We start from the raw sequence: 27717 nt of genomic DNA on the forward strand, positions 1-27717 counted from the left end.
TCGAACTAGTGTTATACTGAAACCTCGCATCGTAACCTGCGTAAGTTGAGTTGCGGAGTTTGGTGAATGTATCGAACTTGTTTAACTAGCTGGTTGACATGCGTTGTTGCCTGCGAAAGTTGAGTAGCGGAGTATGAAGACTTTATACTTTCATTCCATGAAAATAGCTTGTTAGTTCATTAGTGTTTCGTAGTTGAGAACCTAGAACGAAAATTAGTATTCACTTGTTAGATCTTACACTTGATATTGCTTAGAACCCTGAAACCCCTGAGATGACTCCCAAAACGCCCAATGCCTTAGTCTTATAGTTTTAAACCGTTTTTTATTTATTTGCAATAGTTATTAGGAAAACCAAAACCCCAATCTCTTATTTAGTCTTAACCATAGTTCTTTCTCTTTTAATTCAATTTGTGTTTGCTATTACTCTCTGTGGGATCGATCGTAAAATACTACACTGATTAACTGTGCACTTTCAGTCGTTGTGTAGTCTTTTCAGGTAAAAGATTTGGAGTGAAATTCTACACACATCAAAGGTTTTTGGCGCCGTTGCCGGGGAGTAACTAGCTGCCCATTGAATTTGATAAGAACTTTCGTCTAAGATACTTTGAATTTTTCTTTTGAATTTTTCAATTTTAGTTTTAATTTTCTTGTTTTTTGATAACTTATATTTTCCCTTTTAGTTTCTGTTTTTGGATTTTGTAGTGCATGACTAGGAATCAACCCTCCAGAACCGTATCTCCAATTCAAGACATTGATCGACTAGAACGTGAAATTAGGAAACTTCGAAGACAACAACTCATGGCCGAAGAAAGGGACAAGGACCAAGGTCCCTTTAACCTCGAACAACCGCTGATACCTCCTGCCCTCAACGAGCAAGGAGATCCAATTCTCGCACAAGGTGGAAACCCCAACCTTGAAGCCGCTGATCCGCAACTCGACCCTCTAGTTGGCCGAGACCACCTACAAGCTCCTCGTGATGTTTCTCCTCACCAGCCTGCTCTCGTCGCTAATCCACCACTACCTCAAGCTGGCGGAAGACAACCTGCTTATGTGCACCCTCTAAGACGTGCCGCTCCTAACCGTACCATAGCCGATTATGATGCTCCTAACCAATTCGTTCAAGACCGTGCTGCCATCCGTATCACTCATCCACCACGACGTGACTACGAGATTAAACGTCAAATCATTGGCTTGATGAAACAAAATCAGTTCCATGGCCTTACTACTGAACATCCGATGGACCACATTGATCTTTTTGAAGAATTCTGCTCTACAACAAGAACCAATGGAATTCCCGAAGATTACTTGAAGTGTAAGCTTTTTCCTTTCTCTCTAGCCGACAAGGCTCGTAGATGGTTAAAGTCTCTACCTCCTGGATCGATCACTAGCTGGAAAGGATGCAAGTCAGCCTTTCTCAACCACTTCTACACAAAGTCGAGATCCAACTCTCTTCCCAACAAGCTGCAAATGTTTCAACAAGGACCGGTCGAAAACTTTTATGAAGCATGGGAACGTTTCAAGGACTATGAACGTGACTGCCCCCATCATGGTTTTGCTCAAGGTAACCTCTTAAGTACTTTCTATAGAGGATTACACCCTAAGTATCAACTTTTACTCGACACGGCCAGCAATGTAGATTTTACTACAAAGACCGTTCAAGAAGGACGAGCTCTCATCGACAACCTTGCCGTAAGTAGTAGCAACACTTGCACCGATTTTGATAGAACTATCCGTTCTAGCAATTCCGACGCTAAGGAGATTGCTGATCTCAAGAACATGATGAACCAACTTCTAAGGAACCAACAACGTGGAGTAAATGCTTGTGAGAATATTAACAATGGAAACATGGAGCCTTTCCAAGAAGATTCTTATGACCAAGAAGAAGAAGTCAACTATGTTGGTGCTCAAGGATACTACCAAAACCGAGGGTACAACAACAACTTCAACAACAACTTTAGAAATACTTCTAACCTTTCCTATAAGAACCCAAATGTGGAGAATCCCCAAGATCAGAACTATCCTCAGCAAGCTAACCGCTTTCAAGGCAACAACTTTGGTGGAAACAACAACTTTCAGCCGCGACCTCAATTCAACAACAATAACCTGCCTTTCCAATCCGGACCAGCCCAGGCGCCTACCTCTCAAGCTGATGCTAACGTCGATATAAAGATGTAAGAACTCCTTGTTATTTTTCAAAAGCAATCAAGATATATCAACTCAAGGATGGATAACATCTATACTGAACTGAATAGAAAGTTTGAAAGCATTTCTATCCATGTTAAGAAGCTTGAAACTCAAGTTGCTCAAACCGCTAATGCCGTTCCACGCCAAGTTGGTGTACTTTCGGGAAAACCCGAAGAGGATCCTAAAGTATACTGCAATGCTATCTCAGCCGTACCAGCCCTCACCTACCGTGACGTCAAACCGATGTTACCACTCTTTGACTTTTATGATGATGTTATTCGTATGACATGTCCATTTGATGAAGAAACCGCAAGCCACTACCCCTTAAGGAGACTACCTAAAGCTGAAGACCTAGGACGTTTTGTTTGCTCATGCTCCATAACAGGCATTGAATTCTCTAACTCTCTTTGTGATTCTGGTGCTAATGTTAATGTTATGTCAAGAAGTGTAGCTGAAAAGCTAGGATTGTGAGACATATCGCCATCCAACCTCAGTTTAGTATTTGGAGACTCATCACAAAAGGTTCCCGATGGATTAGTTCGAGACCTACAACTTGTAGACCTCAGTTTAGTCCCTACAGATTTTCACATCCTAGATATGGAAGACAAGACTGAGAGACCTTTGATTATAGGAAGACCATTCCTAGCTACTGTTGGAGCTATCATAGACCACAAGTCAAAGAGGACAACCTTTGCAAACATGAACAAGAAGAAGTCATACCCGACTATCTCAAAGCCGAGGTCATGGCCAACCAACTCATTACATGATGAACCGATGGATCCTAACATCGACAAGCTTACGCAATTCAACCATTCTGCATCTAAAAGTACTAACAACCTGCTGCCCAAGCCACCAAAACCGCCTGAGCCACCACATATTTCCAAGATCAAGATCATAGTTCCTCCTGAGCTAAGCAGCGAGAGCAAGGAACAAATCCAAAAGATGATAAGGCATACTAAAGAAGTTCTTCTTCATGCAAAAGTTTTTGAAACTTCTGCAAAAGGACAACTTCTTATTGAAGCTGGAGCAGACTATCAAGATATCAAAGGAGCCGAAGGAGCATTGATTCCCAAAGCTAACTCTTCTCAACCCTAACTTGGCCGCCAACGTCAAGCCAACGACGTTAAACAAGTGCGCTACTTGGGAGGCAACCCATGTCTAGTAAGTATTTATTTTTAGGATTTTTTTCTTTTACTTTTAATATTTTTGCATTTTAGTTTCAGGTTTATATAAAAAAGCACAAAAAAATAGAAAATAGAAAAGCCAATAAGAAGGAAGAAGAAGTCCCCATGGATTGGCAATGAACAATATGTCTAGTGGCAAGTACCACCTACTGACCGGCCACCTCTAATGTGACCAAAGCATGCCGAAGGCGACGGATCATCACCATCCTTGAGTGATCGATGTTGAGAGTCCCCACCAGCCATACCAACCGTAGCCTATGCCATGTACCATGTACCATGTACCACGTCCAACGTTAGCTGCTAATGTTTGTGACCGTACCTGCTGCTATCGTCCGCGACCGTTCATCCGTGTACCGTGAGACAACTCCGAACCCCCACCATCCTCACCACCTACCATCAACATTCTTTTACTTAGGTATGTTTTTATTATTTTTATTTTATCATTATTATTGATGGTTTTAGGCTTTTGTTTCAAGGAGCATGCATTTAGAAATATATCAAATAGAATTCGATTGAACTTAGCCTAGTTCAAACTCGATGTCAAGCAACCAATGGAAGTACAAACGGTTAGTCACCACATTTTCATACCACAGCCGACCTCTAGACAATTTTTGGGCAACCATGAAACGTCTAGGAGTCGACACACAACATCATTCCATCAAGGTGACATTGTTCTTAAACCCTACACTTTTCCTTATAATTTCTAATCCTCAACTATTTCTTTTTTCCCACCGAGGACGGTGTGATTTAAGTCTGGGGGGAACGGTGTTCCATCCTATACTAATGTTAATTTCTATTTTGTTGACTTGAGATCTTTTTCCACTTTTTACATCAATAATTTTGACGTTTTTATCGATTCACATTTATTATTATTTATTGAGTCAAAACTAGTTGGGGATTATGATCTTATTATAACGGTTTATTTGATTTGGATTAACACTCTTATGACTCTTTATTATGCTTGACAACAAAACCGAAGTTTGGAAAGACTGTGAGCCGACTCAACAATCCCCTAAGTCCCTATTCGATGGATATTCAGATGATCTAACGTTGTCTCTAAATTTTTATAGGACCTAAACCGGACTTAACAAGTCCTGGGAATTGGTATACATTGGACTAGATCTCTACATTCAAGCCACACAAGAGATTACACTTCTTCAAAAGTATGTTTCCCTCTCTCTTCCCTTCAATACTCTAAAAAAAACAAAAAAACAAAAAAAAAGAGAAATAATAAAAGATGAGATGATTTTGATCAGTTTAGAGGGGTAGGTAAATTACCTGTGACCTCATTATTCTACTCTTGAGTCAAATGATCACACAAAGCTTGGAAGCGAGGGGTAGGTAAATTACTGATGACCCCAGTATTCGCCTACACCTTTGATTAAAAAAAAAAAGAGAAAATTAGGAAGAGATAGATCCCTTGGAAGTGAGAAAATGGAGAGGAAATGAATCATACGAAGAAAGTATTGGCTTGAAGAGAGTCTACAAGCCTCTGATCGATTTTCCCTTGGTAAGATTTCACTTTTTATTAATGCTTTAATTTATGTAAAGAGATGACAATGGAGATTCTGGAGACTCTAAAGAATTGTGGGATCAAGGAGTGTTGATGATTCTCATGGTGGATTACAAATGAAAGTTCCTAATGTCAAGGCGAAGAAGAGTGCAAAGACAATATCCCCAAAGATAAGTGAATTCCCATTATTTTCAAAACCTCTTTTTCCATGATTTATTCTGATTATTTTCTTGAGGACAAGCAAAGTATAAGTCTGGGGGAGTTTGATGAGATTTTACTCATATTAGCTATAGTTTTCATATGCATTTAGGAAGAGTTTGATGAGATTTCAGGTATAAAAGGTCTATTATCAAGTATTTCAGGTTTAAACAAGGTTTTACAGGTTTTATAGTAATTTGGACCAAAAGACAAGAAAAATACGTTTTAGAAAAGTTTCAGAGCTCTTAAGTACGGGCCACTTTTGAAAACCTTTCCGAACTCAAATTTTTACGCGCTTGATTTCTGTGGAAAGCGGAAAGAGTCATCTTTCTCCTCGAAGTGGAATCAAGTCAATCCATCCAGCCATCCGGAAGATATTCCCGATTTACCGAGACGTGTTATAAACCGACGTAAGAAGAACCGACCAGCCGATGGGTTTTTATTGAAGGCCTGACCAGCGACCATCACAGCGGCCCAGTCCATGCCTCCTCCACGGTCAAGAAGCCTATTTCGCCGCCCATTTTTCTGCACTCAAGAAGAAACGACGTTCCTACCCTTACAAACCCTAACCCTAGACAAAACCCTATAAATACTCTTAAGACCTATGGTTTTCAAGTGTGCATCTTCTACAGCTTTTGGAGCCGCCCTAGCCACGACCAGAGAAGCAGCCGCAACCTCTTGTCCCTCTTGAAGCTTGAAGATCCACCACATCTCTATCTCTCTATTCTTTCTAGTTCTTTCATACTTACATTGCTTTTGAGATCAAATTACTTTTGTGACAAATAGAGAAGTTTCCTTTGAACCCCTTTTGTTATTTGATTCGTTTTTGATGCTATTCCTTATAATATCAATGTCGTTTCTTTGCATCATGAGCGGGTAGTTTAATTTTTTGGGTTATAATGTTATATGGAGTGATTCAAGGGAAATTCATAGTTCGCTTCAATTAGGTTGTTAGATCTTATTTTTGGTTTTCTATTAGAGTTCTTTTGGGACATCTTTATCTTAATGCATGTGCTTGGATTGATCACCAAGTGCTGATCTACAGAACATGAGCGTTAACCACGTTATCCTACTTCTTCGAACTAGTGTTATACCAAAACTGCGCGTCGTAACCTACGTAAGTTGAGTTGCGGAGTTTGGTGAATGTATCGAACTTGTTTAACTAGCTGGTTGACATGCGTCGTTGCCTGCGAAAGTTGAATAGCGGAGTATGAACCTAGACCAAAAATTAGTATTCACTTGCTAGATCTTACACTTAATATTGCTTAGAACCATAAAAACCCTGAGATGACTTCCAAAACGCCCAACGCCTTAGTCTTATAGTTTTAAACTGTTTTTTATTTATTTGCAATAGTTATTAGGAAAACCAAACCCCAATCTCTTATTTAGTCTTAGCCATAGTTCTTTCTCTTTTAATTCAATTTGTGTTTCCTATTACTCTCTGTAGGATCGATCCTAAAATACTACACTGATTAACTGTGCACTTTCAGTCGTTGTGTAGTCTTTTCAGGTAAAAGATTTGGAGTGAAATTCTACACACATCAAGAGACTCTGCACGAAACCTAAGTTGTTTGATTCCACAAACTACCTAGAACTCGCAAGAACAATGATTTGATTCAAAACACAAAGTATTGAAGCAAACTGAAATTTCTTATTAATCAAAAGCGTGCATTGAAAAGTAAAACGTAATAGAGCTTATATAGAGGCTCAAGTACAACATCTATATGCTGAAATAAAGAAAGAAATCTCAACAATTAATGATAATTATGGTCTTTGGGAATTGAATGAGAATATCGGCCAAATTGGGAAAGTTGTGATGCACATTGAGTCTTGATAACTTGGGGCCGAAGTTGTGGTTTATTGGAACTTGGTATAATCTAAGAAGCTTCTGGATGGTCTTGAGAGTCTCACATAGCCGCATCATTGAATAAGGAAAAAGCCGTTGTGTTATAAAGACAAACAGATCCAAATAAGGAAAGTCGCACTTTAACTTAATCCGCCTAATCAAGCGACGTGGGGTGCATCCTAAGATGTGTGGTGAATTCTCCAAGTGATATAGAAGCTCTCCAGGACGCCAAGGGATGCTTTGGTTTGAGCCATTTATGGAAAGATCCGTATTGAGTGATAATTGACTTGTGAAAAGGTTCCTTGAACCATGTCTTGAACTAGCTCAAAACAAGGGTGACTTTCTATTATCATCCTCCATAGAATACGTGTAGGAAGATATGTGGAAGGATGTTGTTGTAACAACCCTCACTAAGAGTAAAAACCCAAATTATAATTTTGGGGAAAAGGATCCGGAAAAGGCTTAGCAAGAAGGAGAGGAGAAAAATAAGAAGAACAACCGAAGGGAAGTCCGAAGAAAAATCAACAAGTCGAAAGATAGCCAATGGCCAGTGGTCAAGAGGCTAAGTTCAATAGGAAGTCGAAGAAGAACAATGGCCATGTTCAAAAATCACAAAAAGGCCAAGGTACGCTCAGGACGGACGTACACGGTCGGAGACGGTACGTACATATCGGACATATTGGACGCATGCGGTATGGAGATGGCACGGACCGAGCAGGCGGACGCATGCGGAGGGAAGACAGTAAAGGTCGATCATACGCGGAAAAGACCGAAGGTTACGGAGAAGTCGCGGTACTGTCGAGAAGTTACGGTACTGTCGAAGGAGTTGCGGTACTGTCGAGAAATTACGGTGCTGTCGAAGGAGTTGCAGTACTGCTGAGAAACTACAGACGAGACCGAGAGATTGCGGATGTAGCGGACAATCGACGGACGCGGCACTGAGAGCCGACAGCGTTTCAGATTTTGCGGAGCGTTTGTCTGGTGCAAAAGAGAAAATCTTCTATTTCTCTTGAATCAACCAATGGAATTTCCTGAAATATTGAGGAGTAATTATTGTGTTGTTGAAGACACCAAAAAGGAGACATAATCATTGTATCTTAAGGAAGTTGGCCAATGGAAGTTCATGCACCAAAAGTTGGAGACAAAAGGAGATTCTCTTTTCTCCATCAGCCAATCCGCACAAATGCAAGAGAAAAGGAGAGATTCTCTTGATCTAGAGTGGCTTGCGTGCCAAGTGTTGCCCAAAAGTGGTGGAGGAGAAAGCAATGTGTGCTCGCCATGCACTGGCGAGTAGCACCGCCCAAAAACCTCTATAAAATGAAGCTCTCCCTTCTCATTTTCGACATTCCCAACTCAAAAGAAAAACTCAAAATTCTCTCTAAATGTTTGCTCTCTCAAAGTCGGAGAGGGAGGCCAGAGTTGGACGCTGTCGGAGACGCTGTTCGGGTCGAGGCGAGATGCTGTTCGGGTCGAGGAGAGACGCTGTTCGTGGACGCTGTTGGACGCAGTTCAGAGACGCAGTCGGACGCAGTTCAGAGACGCAGTCGGACGGAGTTCAGAGACGCAGTCGGACGCAGTTTGTCACGGAAAGGAAGTTGTCTGATCCGTGGTGCCGTGAAGTCCGATCCTCAATCTGCTAAATTTGTGAGTCCTGTGGTGAGTTATGTGGTATTCTTTGCGTGGAGTGCTGCATGGCTCCTATGGACCATGTACGTACCCATTGTGTGTTGCATTTAGACTAGGATCATGGTAGGATCAGTTAAATGTTGCATGCATAAATTGGTAGGATTCATGCTATAATTCATGTTAATCACATAGAATTATGCTAGGAATCACAATGCATGTTGAGAATTGATGAGAATTGAACTGCATATTTTCATGATGAACTTGCTTAAATTTGGACCATGGACTTGCATGCATAATTAAGTTGGTGGATTTTTACTTGCAATATTCTTGCTTAAAAATCGGATTAAGATGGTTGCATGCATGTAGAACAATCTAGGTTGCTTAAATTATTATTCTTGTTTCCTGTTGATTGTTGTGTGATTTTTCTTGCGTGATTTCTTGCTTGTTATGCTTGATTTATCTTGCTTGAATTGCGTGTTAGTAGTACTAAATTCTTTGCGCTTTTACTCTTAGAAGTTTAGTACTTATTTTAGCTAGTCTCTTGAATTATATTTGTTATCTTTCTTGAGTCGTAGGTAGGATAGAGTAGTCGATCTTCTGTTCCAATCGTTGAATGGATGTCCTGTGGGAAGTTCTCATCGACCACTTACACGGGACAACGTCGCGTCTAGCTAGCTACTAGAGCGATAGCTACTTGACGTCGTAGCATTGGATGGCTCATGCGGGTTACCTTTGTAGTTTCCGCATGGGTAGAGGAAGGAACGGAACAGATTATCAAGGGCCCATAGGTGAAGAGTCTAGGGTAGTCGAGCAATCCTTGATTATTCTAGTCGTCTTGTGTTGTTTAGGCGAAAGAGTCTAGAGTATTCAAGTTACCCTTGTTGTATTCTAGTCATCTTTGTTCCTCGCGTAGGAGTAAAGAGTCTAGGTTAATCGAGTCAAGTCTTGCTTGAACTAACCCTCTTTTCTTGCTTGTTTGTTATTTGCTTCCGCTATTGTTTCTGTTGCGTAGCTTTGCTTGCTTGCCTTGCTTGTTTCCTTCCTTGTTGGGGTAGTCGGGGTGGGGAAAAGTAGAATGCATGTTTATGGAAGGGGTACCCAGGCTCACTGAGTAATATTAGATTACTCATGTTGTAGTTTCTTGTTGTGTAGGGAGCTTAGGTTGAATGTAGAGCCGGAGCAAACGTTAGGGTACCGGATAGGGATTGTTTTCATGTGTTTTTGTAAAACCCTGTATTTTTCCAACATGTATTCTATGAAGTATCCGACTATTTTTATGTATATTGCTTTGATAACTTATTTTCAATGTAATAATTTATTTTAAGTAATATAATCGGTTTTTGGGAGAAATATGGCAAGTTGCATCTGATACATTGGCATTGTCCAGGACCGCGAGGGTTTCAAAGCCTAAGTGAACCTCGGCCGTGGGTGGAGTCGCGTCCAGGAGGACTGGTCGGAAAGCTGCAGCTTCCATCCCTCGGCCGGACCACCCGGGTGTGATCTCCCATACGTAACGTTCCGCGGGATTTCCGTCTCCTCGTCCGGGGCATAGGACGGTTCGGGAGCGTTACAGTTGCCTCATTAAAAACCTTTCTAGGTAAACCCATTGGGAAAACCCCTAGATAAGGGAAAAAGAGTGCAACAGTCCTACTCCAACGATGTGATCTTCCGGCTCGTTGAATGTCCGCATCACTTCTAGTTCCAGCGGTCAGCTCCAAATTATGTTTGTTACTGATTCTTCCACATATCGGAAGGATATGATAGTTCTCCTTGACTGGTACAAGCTGGTTCTTTCCAAAAAGTACTTCAGACAGTCTATTAGGAAGTTCGTCAGGCTGTTCATCAAGCAGTCTGTCAAGTAGTACTTGAGCCACTTTTAGCCGGTAATTCAGCTCCCATTCTTACATCACAAAGGCACTTGTTGAAAGCCAATAAATCGAGAGAACAAGGCAAAGTGAAAGATCCAGGGTCCTTCAGCATCTTTGGAACAATCTTCTTCCGTGTAACAACATTGTAATCATGACTTAAAACTACTGCTCTCTCATCTTCCTTCGCCTTTTCTTTAGCTGCGCTAGCTGCCTTTTCTGGCTTTTCAACATTTGTCGGCGTAACGCGGGTAGGTACTTGAGTGGGGGATTGAATCAGAGATCGGGTGAGTTTTTCCTGCGTAATTTCTACAGCCTGAAACTCATTTTCACATAAATCCTTCCCATCTTGAACTGCACTGTACCCAATGATTTCAAAGTCTTCTTCATAGGCAGGTAACTCAATTGAGGTCATAGCATAGGCAGTAGCAAACTCTGTTGGATTGAGGATTGATGTCCATCCAATGATTTTGTTGGTCAACTCTATAAACTGTCTAGCTGTTTCCATAGCTTCATTAGCTTGACCTTGTAGAATCTGCTGAAGCATGTTCTTCAGTTCTTGATCTTGAGCAGGAAGCTGTTGAGAAGCAAAACAAGGCGGTGGACCCATTTCTGGTTGTTGGTAACCTCCTTGTGGCGTATAGGTGTAGAATTCATTGTTGTAGCCTCCCTGGTTATCCAATGTGTCTTGGCCACCTTAAGGTCTATTATGACCTTGTGGGTTTTCCATTCCTACTTCTTCTTGTTCTACTCTGATATTGTCCTTTGATATCTCAGTTCTCTTGGCAAATGGTTGATGTGATCAAGAAATCGAAAGAGGTTCTGATTGCTCTTGGATTTTGTGTTTATACAAGTACCCAGTCAAGTATCTGAATAGTCACAAGAGCAGGTGCTCGAGTATACAAGCTCGGGTAGGGGTTCGGGTGGTGGATCGGGTAGGGGTTCAGGTGGGGGATCGGGTAGGAGGTTCGGGTGGGGGGATCGGGTAGGGGGTCGCGTAGGTTCGCCTGAGATCCCAAACAAACAAGCAAACAGTCAGTACCGAGAATAGATAATAATAAAAAGAACTTGATCTCGCAAGTGCTGAATCCTAAATATAACAAGAAACAACCAAATGGCAATAGCACCAAATTGATAATACGATTTTCACCCAGGGTATCAATTCCCTATGCAGTTGTAGTACAAAGGGTTATCAATCGAAATGGTTGTTATGCTAGCAGATAAGATGTGATCAGAACAATGCAAGTCAAGCCAAGCAATAATAGGGGTTTTGTCTAACAACCTAAGGTGAACAAAAATAAGAAAACAAAAAGAACAAAAGTCAACAACTAGAGGTACCACACGATGCAGGTGATCGAGTTGATGTAACAGCTGTAAACAATCAAAATATGAAAGCTCCTAAGGATGGGTTAATAGGTTCATAAGTGAACAGAACTCAAGTTGAAAGAATAACAAAAACTGGAAAATTTGCTCAAAGAAAAGTGTAAAAATGGCTCTCGCCTCTTGTCTGTCGAAAATGGGGTTAAGAGGGAGTATTTAGAAGGAAACAAGTTGACCTAGCCTCGTGAGTAGGTATCCAACCATGCTACACGAGGTGTAACTCGAGCTCTACTTCGGGTGCATGATCGGATAGGCGATCGGGTGGTTCCATTCTTTGATATGGATGTATGTATGTTCACTAAAACAGAAATAACGTTTGAACCACACCTCCGATTGGCCTGAAATCACCATCATTGGAAATCTAACTTGATTTTCTATAACTTCTATGAAGTACTCAGAAGATGAATCTCAACAGAAAAACTTCATTCGAGTCGATCTTTGAGGATCTCGTCATGAACTCGACCGGGTGCTTTTTGGCAATGGTCGGGCGGTATGGTCGGGTGCCTCCCTTTTTGTTCTTGATGCTTCAACTCCTCTTGTGTAAATCCCATAAATGACACCAGATCCTTCCTTGTGATAGCTGCAACTTGTCAATCCTTCTTTTGGTCTTTTTAGGCTCCAAAGCACCTGTTTTCATCTAAAATGCAGCAATGCAGAAATACAATACCCTTGAAACAAGATCTTTTTGGTGTGGTGAATGATGAATGAATGATGATGAATGTATGCAATGGTGAGATATGAATGGATAGATGGATGGGTGTCTCAATTCCCCTTATGCTGTTGCAGTATAAGAGGTATCAATCCTAAATGAGTGTTTGTGAACAATTAAGATATGTATATGAATCTAAGTTAAGCTAAATGCAAAGATTGTTTGTCACTAACAATCCTAAGATGAAAATGTAAAGATGCAGAAAGTACAACTACAAGAACTAAGAGATAAATGTGAATGGAACAGAATGGTTATGACTATATGAAGCTAGAACAGAAATAGAAACTACTATGATGAACTAATGCAAGACAATAATGAACAGGACAATGAGTAGATGAAACAGAAATGCAAATAGGAATGAAACAGAACAATCACAAATCATAAACAAGAGTTCTGGGGATGAACTCGAGCAAGCACTCGTCCAAGTGTAGGTCGAGTGCAGGGTCGAGCTGGATAAATCCGGGAAACAGAGCAACACAATAAAAACAGAGCAATGCAAATACGAATCAAACAACAAGCAAGCAACATGATTAAGACTTAAAAATCAATAAACAAAGAAGGCCTTAAGGAGGGATTCACGGGCTGAACTAATCATTGTGGTTATCTAACTTGGTCAACAAATCTCAAGCAAACTTTGAGCTAATCTCTAGACATATAAATCTAAGACAAGTTTCTTCCACTCTCATGGCAAGAAACAATCAAACCTATGCAATTCTAGACTTGTTCTCACACAGTAAAGAATCTACACAAGCAGGCATTAAGCAATACATCTCAAACCAAACAAGACCTCTAATCTCTTAGCAAGCCTAATGGTAAGCTCTAGATCTAGCCATATCTATGGTCCTTAAACATTGGTGTGATGCTAAGATGCTTGAAATCAGACCCTAACCTCTCAGTTCAGGATCAGCATTAAGAACATCTAGCCTAGAAGAGATCTACAACAATCAAGCTTGACCAAATCACACAAGCCACAAGATCAATCCAGCCTAACCCATTCAAGATCCTAAAGAACTACTCACAAGAACACATGATGAACACAAAAATCATAAACCCAGAAAATATTGAAACTTGCATCAAATGAAAGATAACACAGAGATCGACAATATTGATGAAGAAATAAAACTCGAAATCTTTATATCTTGAAAGTTATGAAACCAACAAAATACAAGAATCTAGTCTTTTCTCTTTCTCAAACAAGTACAAAATCTAAGGAAAATAAAAAGTACAAAAAGAATAATTCCCAAAAAGGTAAAAACTAGGTTTCGAGAATATCTAAAAGCTGGACTCTTTTGGTGGCTGCAGGTACAAGGCTTTATATAGGAGAGGGGGTGGAAGCCCTAAAACTACTAAAAGACAAAATAGTCAACGGCTCGGTCAACTCGACCTGTGCTCGGTCGAGTGGCAGGTCGAGCTGGCTTCTCTCGTGCATTCTCCACTCGGTCGAGTCCTCCTCAGCACACGGTCGAGTGTCTGGTCGAGTGTGCGGTCGAGTTGGACTCTGGACCTTGTTGTTTCAGCTTTAACTCTCTTGCTTTCCCTTCATGGTTGCTTTACTTCTCCTCAGCATTGCTTCCAAGCTTCTTAAGCTCCAAAATCACCTGAATATGCATGAAAGGATGCAAATGCAATGCATCTAAACTATAATGCATGATTAGTGCTAAAGCTACACAATAATGGCCTAAATGGATAGCAAAAGATGCAAAAGATGTGAATAAACTAAGGGAAAACAAGGTAAACTATATGAACATCAACACCTCCAAACTTAGTCTTTGCTTGCCCTCAAGCAAATAATCAAGACATAAGAAGGTAAGTGAAGTTTGAAAGTGGGATCTCAGCTCCTAAAGCTTGCAAATAGACCATCTAGAATCAATGTCCAAGTTACTAATACTATGATGCAAGTTGAATGAGCTGTACTTAAAGACTTTAGACAAGCATATCACAACCTTTACTGATTTGAGCCTTAGATGTCCACATGCATTCAAATCAACCATTTCCTTTAACATTCATTAATCAAGAACATGAATCAATTCTATGCAATGCTTAAACTCATTTGGCTTGGAGATAAAGGTTTTGAGACAATGATGGTCTTTTTTTAGAGTGGGGCTTGTCAATATCAAGGTTCTCTCATGAAAATGGATTGAGCTTTAGAAGAATGCTAAAGGTAAGAACACTTAGACACATACAAGAACAAAACCTTATCTACCCAAAGGTACCCAAAGTGTTTATCCTACCAATCTAAACCCAAGTGGTCCTAGTACTACCCTTTACTTCTTCTTTTCTCTTTCACCCTTTTCTCTTTTTGGTTTTCAAGTCTTAGGAGAGGTTTCTTATTTGATCTATCTAGTGGGATGGGGGATTCTTACTTATTTGCTATGGCTCTCTTTTCTTCTTATTCTTAAGACATATAAGCTTTTTTGCTAGACTTTCCTTTTCTTTCTTTTTCTTTCTTAAGCTAGAACCATTTTCAACAATACTTTACTTCCCATCCTTTCACTAGACTTTGTTTAAACTCAATCTCCTCTTAAAGACTCTACCCTTTGTTCTCTTTCTCTTTTTCTTTCTTTTCTTTTCTTTTCATAACAGCCAAGTCCCAAACCCAACAAGTGAACCACCTAGTCCTATCTAGTTTAAAAAAGGCAAACTAGAACTACACAAGGTCTTACTCTTGTCAGTTCAAACCTAACACTTTCTACCAAGCTCAATCCCAAAAATAGGCCTCACACACACAAGAATAAACATGGCTTGAAAGAAGGGTTGGTTAAGGGTAGGGGAACTGATTCATAATGAGGAAATCAGCTACTTGGATCAACAAGAGTGGTAAAAAGGAGAAAGATGATCCAAGTATGTATATGGTATCCATGAGTTTAAAGCAATGCACACATTGATAATTATAAGTCAATATTAGGCTCTTATAAGTAGGAAATGGTTTCAAATCACAACATGCTTCAATATAGACCAAATGCAATGCAAGAATTCAAGGCTTGGTTCAATCTTATGCTTCCAACTACTCAACTAGCATCAAAGTACTATTAACTTGGGCATTGATCCTAGTCTAGTGAATTAAGCAGGCTAACAAGGAAATACTCATCATAGATCCCTAATGCAAATATTATACAATCCTACATGAAACATGCTAAACAAGATCCTAATATGCAATGCAAACTACATGAACACTCTTTGTTTTTATAAAGATTTTTTCAAAATTTTTCAAATTTTTAGGGTTTTTCTATGCCTTAGATGCTATGCAAATACTAATATGAAGATGCTAAAATTTTGAAATAAGAACACAAAACACAACATCAAATGCTATCTCAAACCCTCCCCCAAACTTAAATCACACACTCCTCTGTGTGAAAGAAATTTGTAAGAGGATTTAAGATTAAAAACAAAATACAACTATGAAATGCAATGATATTTTCAAGTGAAGGTGATGATGGTACCTTAGGGATTGTGAAAAAAGTTGTCCACATCCATCTGCATGCTGTCATAGGAGTAGTTGGGATCTTGTTGGTGACTTGGAGATGGACTTTGGGGCAGCTCCACGATGGAGATCGACCGGCACTCGGTTGAGTGCGTGTCCGAGTGGGGGGGTCGAGCTGGACTGCGAATGTCAAAATGTTGACCTTGCTGCTGGCAAAACTGTTGGTAGAGAGCTGGATCCATGTAGTATTGAGGTGGGATGGGAGGGTAACTTGGATAACCTGGATAAGCAGCTGGAGGTGGGAAGCCATAGGGTGATCTGGGAAGGTGCTCGGTCGAGTACGTCGGTGGTGCTCGGTCGAGTGGGTGCTCGAGTAACCCGGTCGAGTGCCTCGAAGACTGATGTTCTCGGGTACTTGAGCTCCTCTTCCTCTGATTTGGCTCATACATTGAAGCCCTAGCTGGTTCCAAAGGGTTTGTAACTCTTGAAAGTGCTCTAGTTGAGCTACTTCTCCTCAAAGGGCTTGATGGTGAAGGTGAAGAATTCCCACTCTTCAAGTCAGCAACCTCCTTCTTTAAGCCCTTGATAGACTTAGCCATGTTGGTCATCTTCTTCTTCAGCTTATCAAACCTCTTCCCATGCCACTTGTTCCACTTTTGCAAAAGTGTCAACCTCTTGCTATTCTCCCTCACTCCTCTACTATCTCTTGGGTTGGGCTCATAATCTTCAAAGTAGAATTGCTCCTCCCCATCAGCCATTTGTGCATTCCTAGCTTCTTCAACTCTAGGTTGAACTATCCCATCAAACCAATGCTCCTCAGCTGGCCAAAAGTCAATGTTGGCTCCTTCTTGAATGGTGGTGAGCTCTTGGTTAGGCAAGATGAGTTGCTTCTTCCCAAGTGTTGGAAGCTCAAAATTGAAAATGTGATTTCCTTGATGCATCTCCTTGGCTAAGATGAGGGTAGAGGTGAGGTAGCTTGAGTCAATCCATCTTGGTGAGACCCTTTCTCCTCTAAATGGAACCTTAGCAGCTTGAAGGATTGGAGTAATGATGCCTCCAATGGTAAGTGCTCCTCTTGACCCTTTGTTTTCCAACTTTCCTACCCAACTTCTCAATTGAATCATGTGGTCAATGAGCACCATTCCTAGATCAGTCTCCACTGTGCTCCCAAGAATGATTGTACCATTCCTTGCTTGAAAGGTTACTCCATTAAGAGCCAAGTCAATCATCTTAAGCTCTCTCTCATTGATGTTCCCAGTTTCCTTCCTTGCAAAGAAAGTGTTGGCAAGAGCTTTGTGGTAGTACCTTAGGACTGGGCTCCTTATCTTTGAGCTCTTGGAGTTGGAGGATGAGTAGAGCTTGTTGTCCCCAATGGTTTCCCACACAGCATACAACTCTTCTCTTGGAACCATCAAACTCCTATTGCTCCCAACCTCAAAACCAAACACATTGGCTATCTTCTTCATTGAGAGATCATTCCTCTTCCCCTTGATTGTGAAAGCAATATGACCAGCTCCCAACTCAACATCCATCCTTGCATATGTGGTCAGCTTGACAGTGGCAAGGAACTCACAACTCTCCTCTTTGTAGCCCTCCATGCAAAGCCCCATAAACTTGGTGAGATTGCTCTTCTCAAAGAGATATTCCACATCCTCATCAATGGCAAGCTTCTGCATGGTCTCCTTGTGTGGATACCTAGTTCCCAAGAACTCCATCCTCATGAAAGCATCATAAAGCTGCTTCTTTGACAGTCCACAAGACTCAGCCTCTCCATCATCCATCAACTCTTCTTCTTCACTTTCTTCCTCACTTTCATCACTCTCCTCTTGTTCAACTTCAACAGCTGGCCTCTTGCCTTTTGCCTTGTGTCTCCTCATGAACTCATTGAGAGTTGGCTCTCTTTCCTCCTCACTTTCAGTCCTCTCAGGATCTTCCTCAACTGGCTCTCTCCTTGGACACGGCACCTGGCTCGACCGGCTGCTCGAACCGCCACTCGGTCGAGTGGTTGATCGAGTGGTGCGTCGAGTGGCTATCCCAGCTTCACCTCTTGATTCAAGGCTGGCATCACGACGTTCCATGGAGCTTGCAGTGGTTTGTTGAGACTTTCTGGTGATCTTAGAAGATATTTTCAAAAGGAACTGAAAGGAATAGACTCAAAGCTCAAAGTTAATAGGTTAGTGACCCAAAAACTTGAAAGAACAAAGCTTGAGCAAAAGATGAACTTTGAGAGAGATTTTAAAACTTGAATTTAGTTGTTTTGAGCAAATGAGAGAGTGTGAGAGGTATAGGATCATGAAAGGTCTATATAAAGAAGCTAAGGGGACAAGGAGACAAGGGTGGAGCGTCCATACCATTCAAATTTGAATTGGGAATCTTTGACTTGCTTTTGGCTGCCACTCGACCCCACACTCGACCAGCACGTGGTCGAGCTCCTTGACCCAAGTTTGAAAATTCAAAATTTTTCTTCCTTTTCTCCCTCCACTCGATCATTCTAGAAGAATGGGAATTGAATGGGCCTCACTCCTTCTCCAGCTCGGTCGAGTACCTCTTGTGGGATGGTCGAGTGGGCCTGCGAATCTCCTTGCCTAAGTCCAAATCTCTCCATACCTAACTCCATTCTCACTAAAAAGCCTGTCCAACACAAACATAAAAGAAAACACATCAAAACTACTAAGAAATTAAACCATATTTACAAAGGATACCTTAGAGACTTCCTCCCTAGTGAGCTTGTTTAAAGTCACTAAGCTTGACTTTGGTTTCTTTCTTAGACTTGGTTTATATACCAAGGAGGTGATGAAATCCTCCCTGGAACCTCTTGGTCACTGTGAAGTTGATCCTTGATCACCTCACCCTTAGCACACAAACCATACTTCTTCTTGATTTTGAGCCTTGGTCTTGCTTTCCTCAAAGACCTCTTGTTCAGCTTAACTTGGAGATCCTCAACCATACTAGACAGCTCTTGAACTGACCTCTTAAGCTTTTCCACAGAATCCTCTTGAAGTGGGAGCTGAGCCTTTGGAATTACCTTATCACTTAAACCTCCTTGACCACCTTTGTCCTTGATAGTAAAAGGCTGGTCATCAATGGTAGGAAGGTTGGTTGGATTATAGATGTTGAAATTCATAACTACATCTTCAGCAATGTTCAAGGTCACAAGACCTTCCTTGACATCAATAACTGCTCCCACAGTGGCTAAGAATGGCCTTCCAAGGATGATAGGATCTTCAGGTTCTTTGTCCATCTCCAATACCACAAAATCTGTGTGAACCCTTGCCTTCCATATCTTGAGTGGGACATTCTCCAACCTACCAACTACTTCTCTGTTTGTCCCATCAGCTAGGCAAACATGGAGGTTGGTGGATTTGAAATCAGTTCTCCCAAGCTTTTGAGCTATGGAGTATGGCATCACACTAGTTGAAGCTCCTAAATCACAAAGGCATTGATTGTAGTGGAGGTAACTGATTGTGCAAGGCAGATAGAATGGTCCTGGATCCTTAAGCTTAATTGGGATGATCACTCCTCTAAGGTTCTCAAGATCCTTCTCATCTTGAGCTTGAGCCTTCTTCTTTGACAAATCAATCAAAAAATCCCTATAGAGAGGATATGGTTCATACTGTTCCAAGGCAGGTCCTCTCTCCTCTTCTTGGTAAGCTATGATGACCTCTTGTATGGCTGACACTTGTTCCTTTTTCTCAACCAAAGCTTCTTCCTTCAAAACCCTTTCTTCCTCTAGTTGCGTAGCCAACATTTCTTTTCTCTCAATGATTTCCCTAAGCTCCTTAATTTTCTGTGCTTTGAAACGCCCAGGGAATGGTAGTGGAGGCTTGTAGGCAGGAGGAATGTACTTAGCAGGTTTGACAGCTTCGGAGTCTTCAGCTCGATTGACCACTCGAGCATGCACTCGGTCGAGTGGCTGCTCGAGTTCCTGGTCGAGTTCGCTTGCGAGCTCCTGTTGCTTTGCACAAACGTAACTTGGGGCTTCAGTAACTAAAGAATTCCCCCAAACTTGGACTTCACTGTCCTCAGTGACTTCTTCCTCCTGAATTTGAATGGCTTTGGCTGTGAACTCCCTTGGATTTTGAACAGCTTTTCCAGGGAGTTGGTTGGGTTTTGGAGCTGAAGTAGAGGCTATGTTACTTTCCATATACTTCACTCTTGAATTAAGACCCTCAAACTTCATATTCAGATCATTGTATTGTGATGTGAGCCTTTGATTCAACTCAGCAAACTGCTTGGATTCCTCAATCTTTCCTTGTGCTTGCCCAATCAACAACTGTTGCATCATTGCTCTTAAGTCTTGTTCTTGGCCTTGGTTAGTCTGAAACCCTGGTGGGGGACACAACTGAGGCTGGAACACTTGATGTTATTGTTTGGGGACATAGTTTTGTTGCTGTTGAGGCTGTTGAGGTGGATAGACTTGGTCTTGAGGTTAGCCACATTGGTACTCCTATAAGAGAGATTGTTGTTCTTGAAACCCCCTTGGTTGTAGCCCTTGAATCCTCCCTGGTTTTGCATGTAGCACAACTCAGCAAACTCAGTCTCCCCCTCTTGAACTGGAACCTCTTCTTCACTAATGAAGTGAAGAGACTTTTGTTGGCTAAGAAGGATCTTGTCAAGCTTCTCATTGACCATCTTCAAGTCCTTCTTGTACTTGTCCTCTTGATCAGTTGATGAGGACCTTATGGTTCTGTCATAGTCCTCATTATAATTGCCATCTGACTGAGCAAGATTCTCAACTAATTCCCAGCCTTCTTCCACATTCTTGTTGAGGAAGTTTCCATTAGAAACTGTGTCAAGAAGCATCCTTATCTTGGGAAGCACTCCTCTATATAATGTACTCAAGAGTGACTCATTGCTGAAACCATGATGAGGACATTGAGTCTGAAATCCTTTGAACCTCTCCCATGCTTCACAAAAGCTTTCATTGTTTCTTTGAGCAAACCCAGAAATTTTATTTCTCAACCTAGCAGTCCTTGCATTTGAGAAGAACTTGGCCAAGAAAGCCTTCTTGCAAGCATCCCATGTGGTTATTGCTCCAGTAGGAAGAGTCTTCTCCCAAAGGTGTGCCTTGTCTCCAAGTGAGAATGGGAAGAGCCTCAACTTGAATCCATCTTCACTCACTCCATTGATATTTGTAAGACCACAGATTCTGTCAAACTCATCAAGATGATCTAGTGGATCCTCCATTGGCAACCCATGAAACTTGTTGGCTTGAATCATGGAGATCAATCCACTCTTGATCTCAAAGTTGTTGTTTGGCACTGTTGGAGGCACAATACCAGCCCTTTGGTTGTGGGTGTTGGGTGCATCTCCAGCACCAATGTGCCTAGGTCTCTGCTCATGGTTAGCTTGTTGCTCCATGATCACTGGATCCTCTTGCTGAACTTGAACTACCCTTCTTCTCTGATTTCCCAAACCCTTTTGCTTCCTATGGATGTTGTCAATAGGCCTTTGAAGATTGTCTTTCCCCTTAGACCTTGTGTGCATCAACAAATGCGAGTACAAACTCGAACAGATTCACAATTGAGCTCAGGCTCGTCTAGGCTGTCAAGTCGACTGGGAAGTGGTGTCCAAATGTACACGGCGTCTGACTCGATCAACTGCTCGATCACTGCTCGGTCGAGTGGTGGTCGAGTGACTGGTCGAGTGGTACCTGAAATGGAACTTCAACCCAGCAACAGACGATTCAAGTGTATAAACGAACTTACTCTTAGATTAATATGGATCCTAAATGTCACAAAAACACACTCAAATGGGCAACGGCGCCAAATTGAAACAAGATCTTTTTTGGTGTGGTGAATGATGAATGAATGATGATGAATGTATGCAATGGTGAGATATGAATGGATAGATGGATGGGTGTTTCAATTCCCCTTATGCTGTTGCAGTATAAGAGGTATCAATCCTAAATGAGTGTTTGTGAACAATTAAGATATGTATATGAATCTAAGTTAAGCTAAATGCAAAGATTGTTTGTCACTAACAATCCTAAGATGAAAATGTAAAGATGCAGAAAGTAAAACTACAAGAACTAAGAGCTAAATGTGAATGGAACATAATGGTTATGACTATATGAAGCTAGAACAGAAATAGAAACTACTATGATGAACTAATGCAAGACAATAATGAACAGGACAATGAGTAGATGAAACAAAAATGCAAATAGGAATGAAACAGAACAATCACAAATCATAAAGAAGAGTTCTGGGGATGAACTCGAGCAAGCACTCGACCGAGTGTAGGTCGAGTGCAGGGTCGAGCTGGATAAATCCGGGAAACAGAGCAACACAATAAAAACAGAGCAATGCAAATACGAATCAAACAACAAGCAAGCAACATGATTAAGACTTAAAAATCAATAAACAAAGAAGGCCTTGAGGAGGGATTCATGGGCTGAACTAATCATTGTGGTTATCTAACTTGGTCAACAAATCTCAAGCAAACTTTGAGCTAATCTCTAGACATATAAATCTAGGACAAGTTTCTTCCACTCTCATGGCAAGAAACAATCAATCCTATGCAATTCTAGACTTGTTCTCACACAATAAAGAATCTACACAATCAGACATTAAGCAATACATCTCAAACCAAACAAGACCTCTAATCTCTTAGCAAGCCTAATGGTAAGCTCTAGATCTAGCCTTATCTATGCTCCTTAAACATTGGTGTGATGCTAAGATGCTTGAAATCAGACCCTAACCTCTCAGTTCAGGATCAGCATTAAGAACATCTAGCCTAAAAGAGATCTACAACAATCAAGCTTGACCAAATCACACAAGCCACAAGATCAATTCAGCCTAACCCATCCTTAAGATCCTACAGAACTACTCACAAGAACACATGATGAACACAAAAATCATAAACCCAGAAAATATTGAAACTTGCATCAAATGAAAGATAACACAGAGATCCACAATATTGATGAAGAAATAAAACTCGAAATCTTTATATCTTGAAAGTTAGGAAACCAACAAAATACAAGAATCTAGTATTTTCTCTCTCTCAAACAAGTACAAAATCTAAGGAAAATAAAAAGTGCAAAAAGAATAATTCCCAAAAGGGTAAAAACTAGGTTTAGAGAATATCTAAAAGCTGGACTCTTTTGGTGGCTGCAGGTACAAGGCTTTATATAGGAGAGGGGGTGGAAGCCCTAAAAATACTAAAAGACAAAATAGTCAACGGCTCGGTCAACTCGACCTGTGCTCGGTCGAGTGGCAGGTCGAGCTGGCTTCTCTCGTGCATTCTTCACTCGGTCGAGTCCTCCTCAGCACACGGTCGAGTGTCTGGTCGAGTGTGCGGTCGAGTTGGACTCTGGACCTTGTTGTTTCAGCCTTAACTCTCTTGCTTTTCCTTCATGGTTGCTTCACTTCTCCTCAGCATGGCTTCCAAGCTTATTAAGCTCCAAAATCACCTGAATATGCATGAAAGGATGCAAATGCAATGCATCTAAACTATAATGCATGATTAGTGCTAAAGCTACACAATAATGGCCTAAATGGATAGCAAAAGATGCAAAAGATGTGAATAAACTAAGGGAAAACAAGGTAAAATATATGAACATCAACCCTAAACAACCTAAATGCAAATATCTAAGGTTAAGGACCTAAAACGACTAAGGGAAGGCTCTTAACAATGCAAAACATGATTAAAAAGATGACTAAGAAAATGTAAAATAAAGAGATATCAGCCATGTCGCACACCCTTATGTTGGACTCTGGTGGGGGAGAGAGCATATTGGATGCGAGTTTTGTTCTGGAGACCACTGAACCTGAAGGAGGCTCAGGATTGGCAGAGGGGTTATGCTTGTAGGAGGAGGAAGGATCTTGAGTTTTATGTTGGTGACAGAGTGTACCTCAAGATAGCCATGTTGTGGGGTCCGAACAGGTCATTGACCGACACAAAGTTGAGTTCGAGGTACATGGGTCAATTCAGAGTGGTTAAGCGGGTGGGCCCAGTTGCATATAGGATGGAGTTGCCTGAGGTTATGCATGCATTCCACAAGGTGTTCCATGTGTCGATGCTGAGGAAGCGTCTTCACAAGGATGATCACTTGTTGGCTAAGATTCCTGAGGATCTTCAGCCCAACATGACTTTGGAGGCGAGACCAATGATGGTTCTCGAGAGGAGAGTCAAGGAACTTTGGGGGAAGAAGATTCCTTTGATGAGAGTTATGTGGGACTGTGATGGAGTGGATGAGCAGACTTGGGAGCCAGAGGCGAGGATGAAGGCAAGGTTCAAGAAGTCGCTCGAGAAGCAGGTCGAGGCTTGAGCTTGTCTAACCTTGGTCATCACCCTAAAGCGCGCTCTCGGATCGTCATCCGAAGCGAACCAGTATCAAGAAAGATGGGCTGGAATATTCCATTCCGCTCCAGCCTTGACTTCACCTCACAACAACCACATCGACACTGTGACTGAGGATAGACAAGATCAAGCCTCGACCAGCTTCTCGAACCACTTCTTGAAACTTGCCTTCATCCTTGCATCTTGCTCCCAAGTCTCGTCCAACACTCCATCACAGTCCCACTGGACTCCATCAAAGGAATCTTCTTCCCTCAAAGTTCTTTGATCCGCCTCTCAAGAACCCTCACTGGTCTCGCCTCAAAAGTCATGTTGGGCTAAAGATCTATAGGAATCTTAGCCAGCAACTGATCACTCTTGTGAAGACACTTCCTTAGCATCGCCACGTGGAAAACCTTGTGGAACTCGCGCATAACCTCAGACAACTCCAGCCTATATGCAACCGGTCCCAGCCGCTCAACCAGTCTGAATGGATCCATGTACCTCAGACTCAACTTAGTCTCTACCAATGACCAGTTCGGACCCGGCAACATGGCCATCTTGAGTTACATTCTATCTCCAACCTCAAACTCAATGCCCTTCCTTCTCTGATCAGCATAACTCCTCTGTCGATCCTGAGCCTTGATGTGATCATGGATGGAGCTAATGAGGAGCAGCTTGTAGCTAAGCTTGAACCCGTGGAGCAGCTTGTAGCTGAGCCTGAACCCGAGGAACTTGTAGTTGAGCTTGAACCTGAGGAGCTTGTAGCGGAGGAACCATTGCTTGTACCTGAAGGACCAATGACTAGAGCAAAAGCTAAGCAACTAAAGAATGCACTTAATGGGCTTATTCAAGAGCTTATGACCAAAGAGAGCATGGGAAATTCTATTGGGGATAATGTTTATCAAGTCCAGCCCACTTTAAGCCTAATTCAAGTGCAAGAAAGCCCAAAATAATCACTTTATTTTGTGGTCAAAGAGGAGTGACGAAAATAGAGTGATTCTCTTCACCTTGGGAAGGTAAACACTAAGAATTGGGTTTTCATTCAACCTACTATCTTTGTTGTCTTCTAGTTTCAAGAATAATTAATACTTGGCTTTGTTACCAAGGTTATTTTCCTATATAAACTCATGTAAGAGCCACGAAATAAACAACCAACTTTTTATCAAAACATTTTCTTTTTTTTAGAGTGATTCTCTTCTGTTCTTTGTAAACAAAACCGATTGCTTAGTGTGATTACAAAAATCAAAACTGACTGCTTGGTGTGATTCCAACAGTCAATCTTCTTGGTGCGAGGCTGAGAGATCCGATCTTTTTGGTGTGAGGCTGAAAGATCAAACCGGTATATCAAGAGCTTTTCCGCAACTCGTGTGCGACCATTCATTCCACCATCCTTATTCCAGGAGGCTTCATTGTATTTAGAATCAAGGTGTCTCTATCTACCAACTTGAAGGTGTCGATTCCTTGTGAGAATCATATTAAGCCTCCTTCATGTTCAGCTTGAGCACCCGGATCTTCTCCATGGTTTCCAAAACAAAACTCGCATCCAATATGCTCCTCTCCCCCACCAGAGTCCAGCATAATGGTGTGTGACATGGCCTCCCATACAATGCCTCATAAGGAGCCATACCAATACTCGCCTGATAGCTGTTGTTGTAAGCAAATTCTACCAGGTTCAAGTGATCCACCTGGTGACCGCCTTAATCTAGCACACACATCCTCAGCAAATCATCCAGAGTCTGAATCGTTATCTACGACTGCCCATATGTTTGAGGATGGTAAGTTGTACTCATGTGCACTTTGGTGCCCAACTCTGCCTAAAATGCCTTCCAGAACGCTGAAGTGAAATTGGAATCTCTACCTAACACTATTCTCACAGGCACACCATGCAACCCCACTATCTCCCTCACATATTTCTTAGCCAAAACTGTTGTTCCATCAGTCTTCTTAATGGCTAGAAAAAATGCAAACTTGGTCAAACAATCCACAATCACCCATATAACATCCATAGTCCGTGAAACTGGCAAACCAACCACAAAGTCCATCATGATGATAACCCACTTGCACTGAGGAATGGGAAACTCTGCAACAGGCCACCCGACACCTGATGCTCAGCCTTCACTAGCTGACAGGTATCACACCTCGCGACCCAGCTAGCGACATCCCTCTTCATCCTGACCCAGTGATAATACCGTTTATGGTCATGGTACATCTTGGTCACTCCTGGATGAACGAAGAACTTGCTCGAATGAGCCTCTCTCAGTATCTCCTCCCTCAGACCCTCATCATTGGGCACACAAATCCGACCATGCACAAGGATAGTCCCATTAGCAGAGACCTAATACTCGGAACCTGCATCCCTGGAGGCATTCACCAGTCCCACATCACTCTTCTAAGCCAACCAAACTCCACATCATTCTCTCGGCCATGGCTGCTCTCTCTTTCTTTGTTTCTTCGCTTAATATTTTTGTCCACCTAAGCAAAAAAATGCTGATCTGTATTAATTATTTTAATTTGATAGGTTAGTGATTTTAACCGATGTGTCAACACAAGCTTGAATGTTAAAGCTGAGGTGTCACACTGTAAAGAAACGCATCATATTTTTATTGTATTGATTTAAATGCTTAAATGGTAATACTATAATTGAACTACATAAGGTATATATATATATATACCCATCTCCAAGAATTCTTCATTATGCCTAGAACCATAACCATAGCTTGGCTTTGTTGCTTTAAAACCATAATCATAGCTTAATTTTGTTCCTTTAGTTGACCTGGAAAAGAAAACAGTTTATAAAACATAAGAGTTGCTTATTTTATGTTAAAGAAAATGATAATATAAACACAAAAACATAAACCAATAGAGAAATCATAATTGATTTTGTTAGAATATAACTTCTATTTAAAATACACATATAAGGGAGTTTTTAATAAAGATTGGTGTAGTTTACGACTTCTAGAATTGTTTTCTGAAAACATAAATCATTGTTTTTTCTGTGATTTGCCATGTTGTTGATATCACTCTACACATAGCCATGCACATACATATCAGTTTAAAATTTAAAGGCATGCTTAAGATAATGCTAATCAAATAATGAAATATATGTACCTCTTCTTTGAGTATTATTGAGAATATGTAACTTGAAAGCGTGTTGTGTTGACCTATTAAGAAAGCCAACATATGAGCATGAAATTAGAAAAAACATTCCATCTTGATCCTCAAGCTTGGTTCCCAATAGGTGACTCAATCGGGCTGGCTTCAATCTTATCAGTGCGCTTATTCTGTTATTCAAGTAGACAATATATATGTAAGTAACAATAGAAACAATCAAAATGGAGAAACTAAAAATGATTTCTTCTAAGTTATTAGAGAGACTTTATAATACATGATTATACAATTGGTTTACAGACTTACCTTTTTGAATTGCTATTTCGCTAGTCTGGATGAAGTTCTGAAACATCATTGACCTGAGCCATGTGAGATGAATAAGGAGAAAATTAAACTGTGGAAA

The 27717-nt window shown here is 41.2% G+C and overlaps 1 non-coding gene and 1 pseudogene across 1 annotated transcript; one reads left to right on the plus strand and one right to left on the minus strand.

Moving 5' to 3' along the window:
* Nucleotides 1-1424: 1424 nt before the first annotated feature.
* LOC147919380 (small nucleolar RNA R71) lies at nt 1425-1553 on the minus strand (annotated as a pseudogene).
* A 19231-nt stretch (nt 1554-20784) lies between these two features.
* Nucleotides 20785-20891, plus strand: LOC147919381 (small nucleolar RNA R71). Its single transcript, XR_015594182.1, has one exon. It is a non-coding gene; the product is annotated as a small nucleolar RNA R71 (small nucleolar RNA).
* Nucleotides 20892-27717: the final 6826 nt, after the last annotated feature.

Source organism: Camelina sativa, chromosome 20, assembly GCF_030686135.1.
Source record: "Camelina sativa cultivar CO46 ecotype springtype chromosome 20, ASM3068613v1".
Taxonomy (NCBI): Eukaryota; Viridiplantae; Streptophyta; class Magnoliopsida; order Brassicales; family Brassicaceae; genus Camelina; species Camelina sativa.